Source organism: Pipistrellus kuhlii, unplaced genomic scaffold, assembly GCF_014108245.1.
Source record: "Pipistrellus kuhlii isolate mPipKuh1 unplaced genomic scaffold, mPipKuh1.p scaffold_m20_p_16, whole genome shotgun sequence".
Lineage (NCBI taxonomy): Eukaryota > Metazoa > Chordata > Mammalia > Chiroptera > Vespertilionidae > Pipistrellus > Pipistrellus kuhlii.
In genome coordinates this window covers 12,385,131-12,397,438 of record NW_023425471.1, presented here as the reverse complement: position 1 = coordinate 12,397,438, position 12,308 = coordinate 12,385,131, and positions in this window count along the sequence as shown.

Genomic DNA, 12,308 nt, shown 5'->3' with positions numbered 1-12,308 from the left:
ACTGTCAATGAGAGTTGGAATAATTAATTCTGCTAGCAAAAATGGAAGTAGCAGATAGTTGTTCATTATTATTCCAGTTATGACTTGTTTATGTATAAAAAGAGTAATTCAACTCAAATTAATTTAATCCAATATAGAAGTTTATTTAGTCACCTAAAAGGAACATGGACATGGAGTCAGTCATAACTGAATACAAAGTTTATATAATGTCATCAGTTCTTTCTCCTCTTACCTTCCACTCTTTTTAAAAATATATATATATATTTTTATTGATTTCAGAGATAGGAAGGGAGAGGGAGAGATAATCATTGACCAGCTGCCTCCTACTCGCCCCTGCTGGGGATCAAGTCCACAACTCCGGCCTGTGCCCTGAGTGGGAAGCAAACAGAAGCAGTGACCTCCTGGTTCATAGGTTGGTGCTTAACCACTGAGCAACAACAGCTGGGCTTTCCTTCTACTCTTGCCACCATATCTTGTTACGGTGAATCTCTGTCAGGAGGATGGAATTGCAGCTAGATGCCTAGACTCATAATCTACAGTTTAATGAGTCCCTCAGAAAGTAGATTTTCCTCCATGATAGCAATGGGGAAATTGTCATGGGGAAGACTGCTGGGTCATGCCTAGTCTTGCAGTAACCATTGGCTTGGAAAAAAAAAAAGTTGAGGGTACAATTAATCTTATCAAAACCATATGAAATGTATTTTCCAAAGAGGAAAAATACATTCTCCTAAAAGGAAGATAAACTCCTGGACGGATGAGGAAAAAGCAAAACCCAACCAAGCAAGCAAAAGAATATTATACACTATAATAATGGAAACATCATCCTATATAATAAAAGCCTAATATGCTAAGTGTCTGGGCACCCAGTCATCCATTCAACCAATCAAAATACAATATGATAATGATATGCTAAGGCTGCTCAACCGCTTACTATGACGTACACTGACCATGACGGGGCAGACGCTCCAACTGGTACGTTAGCTTGCTGCTGGGGTCTGCCCTATTGGGACTGAGTGAGCTAGGCCAGACACACCCTGGAGCCCTCCTGCACTCCTTCCCTTGCTAGCCAACCTCCTGTGTCACTTCCTGATTGTGCACCAGTGGGGTCCCTAGGCCTGTCCTGTGTCCTCTTGCAGTCTGGGACCTCTTGGGGGATGTCAGACAGCTGGTTTCCACCTGATCATGCAGGCGAGGCTGAGGGACCCCACTGGTGCATGAATTCATGCACTGGGCCTCTAGTTTTATTTATAATTTATAGAATTCTCCTGAACTGAAGTTTTAAGCTACATTGATTAAATACATGAGGAACAATAAATCTGGAGGGTTCTCATGGCTAATCTTTTTGCTTCCTTTTATAGTTTAGAAGTCAGTAGTCTGAGTTAGCTCATGAAAATCACAGACTGATATCATTTCTAGCATTTCAGGAACTCACCATTTCTAATGAGTCCATTTCCCTGACCAGTGAGTTCCTCTGTTTCTCAGGTACATGGATTTCCCACGTCACCATTATGAATAAATAGATATTTAGAGAATCGGGAGGAAGGTTCTTTCTGTCTAGTAAAACATGAAATGTGCAGACCTATGCCCAGTCTTCACTATGGGATAGGGAGAATTATGAGAAATGGGTGTTCTCTACATTTTTTGGTGTATAAATTGTCTCCTAATAAATTCTGTTTGATGTCTGCACTACCTACCTGGTGCTTTGCCTAACATAGTTTAAACATTTTCTTTCACGGGGCTTCAAAAGCTATGAATTGAATTGATTTAACATTTTCACAGAGCAGTCAACATGGTTCCCTAATTTGCTTACTTGGGATCAAGATATATTTGGGGAAATAAAACATGTTGAAAAGAACCATCTATTATTTTACCTCTTTTGTTAATATTATGCTTTTTTTTTTTACAAGTTTCTATTGCAAACCATCTACTGATGTTTTCATATTTCCAAAATATCTAGTTGTCTGCCACCTAGTGACTAGTCCACACGTTAGTTAACTGCTCACTTATTTAATATTTTCTACTTAGGGTCTTTTTAAAAATGATTGCCTTTTCATGATTTAGATGATCAATAGAGGGATTGCTACCTTTAATGGGACAAGGATAGTAAGTAATTATCTCAAGTGATATTTATTTAAAAAATGTTTCTTAAATAATGTGGAATATAAAATATATATTACTTCATAAATAAAACAATTTTTTGTGCATAATTTGTTATAGTTCTAACATAAGGCAGCATTTTCTGTTATAATATCCTATGGCTTGGAAACTTTGTAGAGGATGATCAGGTACATTTTTCTATCCCAAGATTGGTTGCAGATAGTTAGAAAGCTTTTAGAAAAACACAGGAACTTAGAGAGAAAACTAAAAAAATACGCAGAATGAATTTTCAAAATAAATTACAGAATCAACTTTGAAGGACATATATAGGTATATGAACAATACACAGTAGAAGGAAGGACATTCATTTCCCATTTGTCACAGTGGGATCATAATCTAGATTTTGAAGAGGGTACACAAGAAGCTACACAAGAATTTAAAAAACGTAACTAATGAAGAAGTGCAGTGCATGGGAGCAATATAACCTTTGAGTGTCTATTAGAGTAGAAAAGTAATAAATGCAGTTTGGACTCTGGTTACTAGGTCTGGGATTATGTGCTGATTGTGTATGTTCTTTGAAGCACAGTTTTCTTATCAGTAAAATGAAAATCATAATAAAACCTTCATAGACTTTTTAGGTGCATTAGACACCAAGAAATATGGCATTTGTTGGGGTTAGATATAGACATATCTCCATGTGTACCCATCCGCATAGTCATACATCTTGGAGTGCAGATGGAGCCTTTATATTAATTGGAAAAAATGATCCTTACTCCAGGCAGATGCAGCTCTGCCCCATGAAGTAAATGATGTTTAGAAGAGCTTGGAATTGATTTCAACTCTCACTTACCCTCTTGTTGGTTGTCTATGTAAAATGAAGAACTGGGACACTTCTTCGGGCCTAGCTCTCCTGGTTATTGTGGATCCTGTTAATACTAATGGAAAATTGGGAAGCAAATTAATAGTCATTTGTTTTGCAGTATTATTGCTCATAGACCAAAAGGAAACAGCCTTTAGAGAAAGGCTTAGTTTTGTTAATAATAAAGACTAACCAAATAATAAAGACTAGCCTTTTTGTTTCAATGTTGAGAAAAATTAAAAAATATTTTTTTCTGATTAAACCCATACCAGTTTTAAATTTTATTTGGAAAGCTATGATATATGAATCAATACTAGGTAACCGGTTTTAATAGTAAGTGAAGGAAATGTGGCAATGCTGATATGAGTAGAGTGAGGTTACTTTATTGCAAGTTGTCTAAGAGACTTTAATCTAACATCTATTGTGAATCTCCAAAGGGCTAAGTCTTGCAAAATTTCTCCAAAATAATTTACAATGGAAACAACTTCTATTGCTTAACAGTGAAGATGCCTGGCCAGCATGGTGCAGTGTGAGCATCAATCTATGAACCAGGAAGTCATGGTTTGATTCCCAGTCAGGGCACATGCCCATGTTTCAGGCTCAATTCTCAGTGTGGGGTGTGCAGGAAGCAGCCGATCAATGATTTTCTCTCATCATTAATATTTCTATCTCTCTCTTCCTCTCCTTTCCTCTCTGAAATCAATAAAAATGTATCTTAAAAAAACAATGAAGAAAAAATTCACAGCAAAAAGAAGGAAAAAAGAAACATGGGCAAAGTCAAAAGAAAAAAGACAATCTTTGAGAAAAGATTGGTATATATGGGAAAATAAAAAATGTTGATAATGAGTAATAGCCTCATTAAAAATGTAAATGATAAAGATTGAAACCAAGAAAAATTATGGGTAAAATGGGAAGAAGACATGAAGAATTTTGTATTTCAAAACAAATTTAAAGAAACATAAAATGTTTTTTAAACTTGTGAAAAGATGTTAAATTTTGCATATAATGAGGAAAATGTAAATTCAAACTACACTGACAATCTCTCTCTCTCTCTCTCTCTCTCTCTCTCTCTCTCTCTCTCTCACACACATACACACACACACACACACACACACACACACACACACACGATACCAGGTGTTGTCTAGGATGTATGCAATGGGGATTTTATTAAAATACTGGTAAGGATATAAATTGTTTGATGTACTCTGAAATATGGTTTGATATTATTTACCAAATGAAGATATTCTTGCCCTATGACTGAGCAATTCTACTCTTACATCTATACCTAAAAGTGTAGGAACATATATAGCAAGCAACATATACAAAAAATATACTGAGCATCATTATTTGTAGTATCTCAAAGTCACTGTAAAGTAAAATGGAAAAATAAATTTTGGTAAATCGAGCAATGAAATACTATGAAACATGAATATGAATGATTTAGAACTACATGCATGTTTCCCATAAACATAATAATGAGAAAATAAATCTAGACACTTCTAGATTATTTCATTCAATTAACATAAAAATCCGGTACACATAAATCATACTGTTTAAGGTTACATTCTTAGAAGGTAAAATTATGTATAATGAAAAGAAGGAAATAACTACTATAAAATTCAGATTATCTTTAGAGAAGAGAAGTGGTGATTATGACAGGATCTGAATGAGGTTTTGAGGTTGATGGCTTTATTTTAGTCCTTGAACTTGAAGGTCACTGAACAGGAGGTTCACTATATGAAAAGGACTGAGCTGTAAATTCCTGCCTTGTACATTTTCCTCAGTATATAGTATTATACTTCACAAATAAAATGTGATTGAAAAACAAAACAGTCAGTTGAAACATAATCCTTTAATATTTGGAATTGCTCCAATTATGGGGAAGCACTTGCTTAGAATAAGGAAGTTATAAATGTATTTGCCAATGACAAGAGATAGGTTTCAGTGACTGGTGGTTGAAAATTGTGCTCACTGCTGGAAGATTTATGCTTATAAGATAGTCTACATTTCACACTATTTAGTTTTGGGGCTACAAGAAATGGATGTCTTGGTGACTACAGGAAGAGTGGTGTGTTTCATAAAACTGTGGACAGATTTCTCCCATTGCCCTTCAGGGACAGAAAAACTCAGTAACCCTAAAACATATATTTTAATGTAAAAAAGATTACCAGTACACAATAGCCTGAGTAGAATTTCTTTTATGATGAATTAGTCACAGTCTTTTTAAATAACAAGAATATACCCCTCATGTAACCTCTGAGAAAAATAATAATGTAGTTTTAACACATATGAACGTGAAAGGATTAGATTTTCTTGCAAGCTATTCTTGTTCAAGATCTGCCTGTTAGATAAAGATCCAAGAACTAAAGTTATCACAGTGAGTTGCTTCCTGAAGAAAGGAAGACAACACTTCGACAGTCATTTGAATATTCATCTAGTATCTCCTGCTAGATATTCTTTATGTGCACTCACTGAAGTTATCTCATTCAATATTTATGATCAACCAATGGCATCAGAATTGTTTTTTAAACTTTACAGATGAGATTATTGAAAAGCAAAGTATCTGCTGTAGTCACACACTAAAGAATTGGAATGTTCAGATTTCAAACATTCAGTTTTGCTGACCTGAGAACATTTGTTTTTGTGCCTACTTGCTACTTTAGCAAATTACGTTGTCAGGGTTTATCATTCACTATGCAGATAGGAAAATGGAAGTCATGTTTTTAGGGGCAGAAATAGAGCTACAATTGTAAGAAATTTTAATCATGCTCTATTAACCAGGATATTCTGTTCTGATTAAAGAAAGCACATTCTCACCTGGCTGGGAGTAGTACACCCTGGGACATGATAGCTAACATCAGAATGTAGACTGTCCTCCTTTCCTGAGAATTGTCTATCATTATGAAAAGATTTATAACCTCAGGACTGACAATCTAGTTGTGGGGGCACCCTCTCTTTACAACCCTACCCCCTATTGCCTGTAATCTAGTCCTGGAGGCATGCACCCTCTGTGACCCTCTTCCCTGCAGCCCACATTACTTCAGTTGGTTTATGGGGAGGGACAGAGCAGATTTTTGTGGATGAGCTGTTGCTCTCCCATACTGCAGGCATTATTGGAAAGAAGTGCTCATATATGCTTACTTGGCTCAAGTAGTGTGACAAGGCAGCCTGGATCCTTAGGTTGTCCAGTTACAATGTTACATTTCATGAAGGGAGTTTTATATGGGAGCTAGTCAAATTGTTAGAAGAGCTGACAAAACAACAGGGTGATGTGTGATAGCCCAGAGGTTATCCAGAACAAGGCATTGCTGCCATTACTAGGGCCGGACAGACAGTAGAAGGAGCTGATGTTACCAGAGCCCAGGGTCTGAGTTCCTTTTATGGGAGCTGGAAACTTGAAGGAGGGGCAGCATAGCTGGCTACTAAGAGGAAACTGGAAACCTGAAGGAGTGCCCAGTTGGGAGGAGCTGGAGTGCTAGAATGAGCTGCAAGGTTAGAGCTGGGACTGCAGCTCTGCTGAGTGGCAGCTGCAATCCGAGTCACTACAGACACTGGTAGAGATTCCTCCAGAAACTGAGAAAGACTGACCTTGCATTCTCACTTCCAGTCTCCAGTGCCTCCTATTTGCAGGGCCCCAAAAGAACCAATTTGATAGAGATCTGAGAAATGTAGTTTGCAGGAGCCATCCCCTCTGTGGTCAGTGACATAGAGCAGAGTACAGGAAAGTAGGGGAGGAAGCAGATCGAAGTGAACAGGAAAAGTTCCAAATCTCAAGGCTAACTTGCTAGCCCACTTCATATTAAACCAGCCCCGAGGAGAAATGGAGAGTAGAAATTACCTACAATATCTAAGCAGGCTCATGTTAGAATAATTTATGTAATACGTAATATTTATTCTTGTGTTTCCCAAGAAAATAAATCATTCTATTATTTGAATAAATCTACCCTTGCTGTTTCAGTTAGCAAGCAATCTAAATAGTATAGAGAATGAGAAAATAAGCTGAAATGAAAGAAGCACAGGAAGATGTCTGCTATCACATAGGAGTGATTAAAAGATATTTGTAGATGAATGTGGAGAAGACTAAAAATAAGGCTATATCTTAGCATTTCCTGATAATGCTCATATGGGACATTAATTTGAATGACAATTCCAATTGTTGGTTTTGCTAATGTCTGAATAGTGCTTTTAGAAATTCTTCTTTATAGATAAAGTAGCAGGTTATAATTAGGGGGGGATTTCACATTTGAAACAAAAGAATTGATTTCTAATTCTAGGTGGTGGAAAAAAGAGACAGCATCAAGAAATTCAAGACAAGAAAGAAAGAAAGAAAGAAAGAAAGAAAGAAAGAAAGAAAGAAAGAAAGAAAGAAAGAAAGAAAGAAAGAAAGAAAGAAAGATGTCATGAAAGACATGGGAAAAATACAGGGTTGGTATTTCATGAGAAAACAAGGGTGATACAGAGTTTATGTTTATTTCCTATTATTACCCAAACTGATAAAATCTAGAAAGAGGGATATCAGGAATGCCTGGCAAACTTTTTTTTTTTTTTAAGCTTTATTGCTGAGAGTATTACATATGTTTGCCCTGGTTTCCTCCATTGTCCCACTCCACCTGGATCCTACCCTGCCCCAGGCTTTCATCACCCTATTGTCTATGTCCATAGGTAATGCATATATGCATATAAATTCTTTGGTTAATCTCTTCCCTCCTTCCTCTCCCATCTTCCCTCTGAGATTCCTCAGTCTGTTCCATGTTTCCATGGCTCTGGTTCTACTTTATTCATCAGTTTATTTTGTTTACTAGGTTCCTTGTTCACTTATTTTGATTTTTATAATAAATTGTTGATAGTGTGTATTTATTGCCTCCTCCTCCTCCTCCTTCTCCTCCTCCTCTTCCTTCTCCATCTTTTTTCTTCAAGAATACCCTTCACTATTTCATTTAATACTGGTTTGGTGGTGATGAACTCCTTTAGCTTTTTCTTATCTGTTAATCTCTTTATCTGACCTCAATTCTAAATGATAGCTTTGCTGGGTAGTGTAATCTTGGTGAAATGTCCTTGCTATTCATCACCTTGAATATTTCTTGCCAACCCATTCTGGCCTGCAGCTGACAGTTGTATGGCCACTCCCTTGTATATTAATATAACTAATTGCTTTTCTCTTGCTGCTTTTAAGATTCTCTCTTTGTCTTTTAACCTTTGGCATTTTAATTATGATGTGTCTTGGTGTGGGCCTCTTTGGATTCATTTTGTTTAGGACTCTCTGTGCTTCCTGGACTTGTAAGTCTATTTCTTTGACCAGGTAGGGGAAGTATGCTGTGATTATTTCTTCAAATAGGTTTTCAATATCTTGCTCTCTCTCTTTTCCTTCTGGCACCCCCATGATGAGAATTTTGGTACATTTAATGTTGTCCTAGAGCACATGTGTCAAACACAAGGCCCGCTGGCCAAATCCGTCCCGCCAGGCCTTGCAATGTGGCCCGCACCGCGCTGTCATCACTGCACTCCGCTGCGTTTCCATCACAATGACAGTTTATGACTGTTCAGTAAACCATTCGGCCCGCGATTTAGGCTGGATTTTAGATTTTGGCCCCTTCTCTGATTGAGTTCGACACCCCTATCCTAGAGGCTCCTTACACTATCTTCATATTTTTGAATTCTTTTTTTTTTCACCTCTGACTGGGTGTTTTTTGCTTCTTCATATTCCAAATGGCTGATTTGAATCTCAGAACCCTCTACTGTTGAATCTCTGCAGATTATTCTTTATTTCAGTTAATGTATGCTTAATTTCTGACTGGTCCTTTTTCATGTCTTTGATGTTTTTACTAAGATTCATGAAATTCTCACTAAGATCTTGAAATTATCACTAAGTCCCTTGAAGCTCTCATTAAGGTCCTTGAGCATCCTTATCACAATTGTTTTGAGCTCTATATATGATACTTTTCTTGCTTCTATTTCATTTAGTTCTTTTTCTGGTGATTTCTTTCCTCTGTTATTTCATTTGTGGTATGTTTTTTTCTCTCTCTACATTTTAGCTGCTTCCCCGTATTTGTTTCTATGTATTACATAGAACTGCTATGTCTCCTGGAGTTGGTATAGTAGTTGCACTGTAAAGACCAGTGGCTTAGCCTCTCCAGTCACCAGAGTTGGGCACTCTAGAAGCACCACTGTGTGGACTGTGCACAGTCTTTTTGTAGTTGAGCCTTGATTGCTGTTGATGTCACTGGGAGGAACTGACCTCCAGGCAAATTGGCTGTGAGAACCAGCTGCGACCATAGTGGAAATGCTTCTATGTAGCAGACACCCCTGTGGAGCAGGTCTTGTTTCAATGGGGCTTTGGTGCTCACTGAGTCGGCCCCATGAGTGTGTCATTCATGGATGTGTAGAGCTGTAATCTGGTGTGGTCTGAAGCTGTCCACTGGCTCTGGTGCCCTCTTGAGGTGCTATGTTAGGCACTGCCTGTACCAGGCCTGAGGCTACCTTTCAGGCGTTACAGAGTGATCTGCAGATGGCTGCTACTTGTGTGTTGGACTTGGAAGAGCCCAGGAAAGGACAAGCTATGAAGCAAGGCAGGCTGTTGCTAGTGCCGGACCTCTTATTAAGTGGTATGGGGTACACTGATGCCAATTGCTACTTGTATAAGAGATTTTAGGAATGCCTGAAGCCTGAGCCAGGCTAGGCCATTCATATGGAAAAGTCACTGCAAACAGCTTGGGTAGGGCTGCAAATTGGATGGGTCAGGTTTCAGGGAATCACCAAGGTGGAACAAACAGTGTGAGCCAAATTTATGGAGTCTAAGATAAGGTGCCTGTCAGTCAGCTCTGTGGCAGGGGAGGTTTCAGCATACTAACAATGACCACTGTGAACACCCCTATTTGGGAGAAAGCCCCCCACCCCATTCTTTAAAAAAAAAAAAAAAAAAAAAAAAAATATATATATATATATATATATATATATATATATATATATATATATATATATATATTTGTTACAGAGAGGAAGGGAGAGGTACAAAGAGCTAGAAACATTGATGAGAGAGGAACATTGACCAGCTGCCTCCTGCACACCCCCTACAGGGATGTGCCTGCAACCCATGTACATGCCCTTGACTGGAATAAAATCTGGGACCTTTCAGCCCATAGACCGACACTCTATCCACTGAGCCAACCTGGTTTCGGCCACCCCGTGAATTCTTACTCTGATATTAGACAATCCAAATCCTCCCCATATGTCCATGGATCCCTCCAAGCTACTGCTCCAGCACTGGATCTCATAGGGAGCACGTCTGAGTAAATCTGTGTGCCATCCCTTTAAGAGGAGCACTTGGGTCTCCAGCAGGGTCTGAGACACTCAGCCACAGTCACAATCCCCACTGGTTTTTACAGCCTGAAGTTTGGGGGGTTTCTCTTCACTGCACTGGAACCCTGGGCTGGGGGTCTGATGTGGGGACCCTTGTTTCTCACCCTAGTGGTCTCCACAGCCTAGATATCCCTCCTAATTAAAAAAACAAAAAACAAAACAAACAACAAAAAACACCATACATGGGTGTCACACCAGCCCATTCTGTGCCTCTGCCCCTCCTCCCAGTCTCAGTGTACTTTCTTCTTTATTTCTCTCGTTGTAGGACTTCCATTTATCCTGATTTCAAAAGGTTCTGAATGATGGTTGTTCTATAATTTTGATGTAGTTGTGGGAGGCAGTGAATACTGAGTTTATCTATGCTGACATCTTGGTTCTTCTCCTCCTGGCAAACATTTAATATATAAATTTTCTTACAAATACCTAGATAATGCTTTTCAATAGAACTTTATGGGATGGTAGAATAGTTCTCTATCTGTTCTATCCAATACAGTAGCCACTGGCCACATGTGGCTATTAAGTGCTTAAATGTGGCTATTGTGACTGAGAACCTATAATTTCATTTTGGTTGAATTTTAATTAAATTTTTCATTTAAATAGCACCTGCAACCAATGACTACATTTTTGGACAGCACAGACCAATGACTTTGTTCATTCTTGATATAAAGTTGTTTTCATTCCACAATAAATAAATTCAAAGACAGTTTCAAAGCATTGAGGTTAAATGTTGATTCCTTTCTACCAATCAGAATAGCTAAATTATCCCTGGTGAGGTCACAGTCAAATTTCTCTCATATTTATCTACCTTCTAAATGGATAGCAAGTTATTTAGAATTAGAGTGCAGATATTTATAAGGCTAAGATGGGCTTTTGTTCTCTACTTTATATCCTTTACTGTATGCTAAGAAGCTATTATAACAGGTGGGGACTAAATAAGTATTTTATGATAGCATTTTGAAGCACTCAGAAAGTTCTATAATGATCTCTAGTGCCATACTGAAAGCAAAACAAAACCAAAATATAGAAGTTTCTTTTTTCATCCATTCAGTTCATTCAGGTCCAGCCACTTCTCACCACTTCCATGCCTACCACTTTCAAATCATTGTCTATTGCCTGAATTATTACAATAATCTCTTAAATGGTGTTCTGTTTCTATCCTTTTCCCCGTTAGGTCTCTTTTCATCACTGTGGCCAGTGTGATATTTTAAAACAGAAATTAGGCTCTTACCTGTTTTGCTCAGTGAATAAAGCATTGGCCTGTGGACTGAAAGGTCCCAGGTTCGATTCTTGTCAAGGGCATGCATCTTGGTTGTGGGCACATCCCCAGTAGGAGGTGTGCCTGAAGTGGTTGATCGATGTTTCTAACTCTCTACTCCTCTCCCTTCCTGTGTAAATAATCAATAAAATATATTTAAAAACAACAACAACAGAAATTAGATCATGTCACTCCTTTTCTCAGCTTCCTCCAGTGACTCCATTTTATTTTAGTCACTGGGAGGAACTGACCTCCAGGCAAATTGGCTGTCAGAACCAGCTGCAACCATAGTGGAAAAGCTTCTGTGTAGCAGACACCCCTGTAGAGCAGGTCTTGCTTCAATGGGGCTTTTACTAAACAGCAATAGTAAAATTATGTACCGAACGACAGTACAAGTATCTGTCTTCAGTCAGCTTATGCTTTAGTCAGGAGGTCAAAATAATTAAAAATCAATATTCAAAATCTAAATCATTTTCACATAAATTTTCTTATCTAGGCTGAGCCTGATAAGAGCCAGGGCCTCTTCTCAGGTGTTGGTAGTTAATATAAGGTAGTTAAGACCTTATATGGTCTCAATCCCCATTCTTCTGATCTTATCTTCAGTTTTCTCCCCCTAGTCACTCTGCCCTGACACAGTGGCTTCCAGGCTGTTTCAAACTTGAGGCATCCTCTTGCCTTAGGGCCTTTGTACTGGCTGTTTTCTCTGCCTAGAACTTGCTTCTACCAGAATATCTTCTA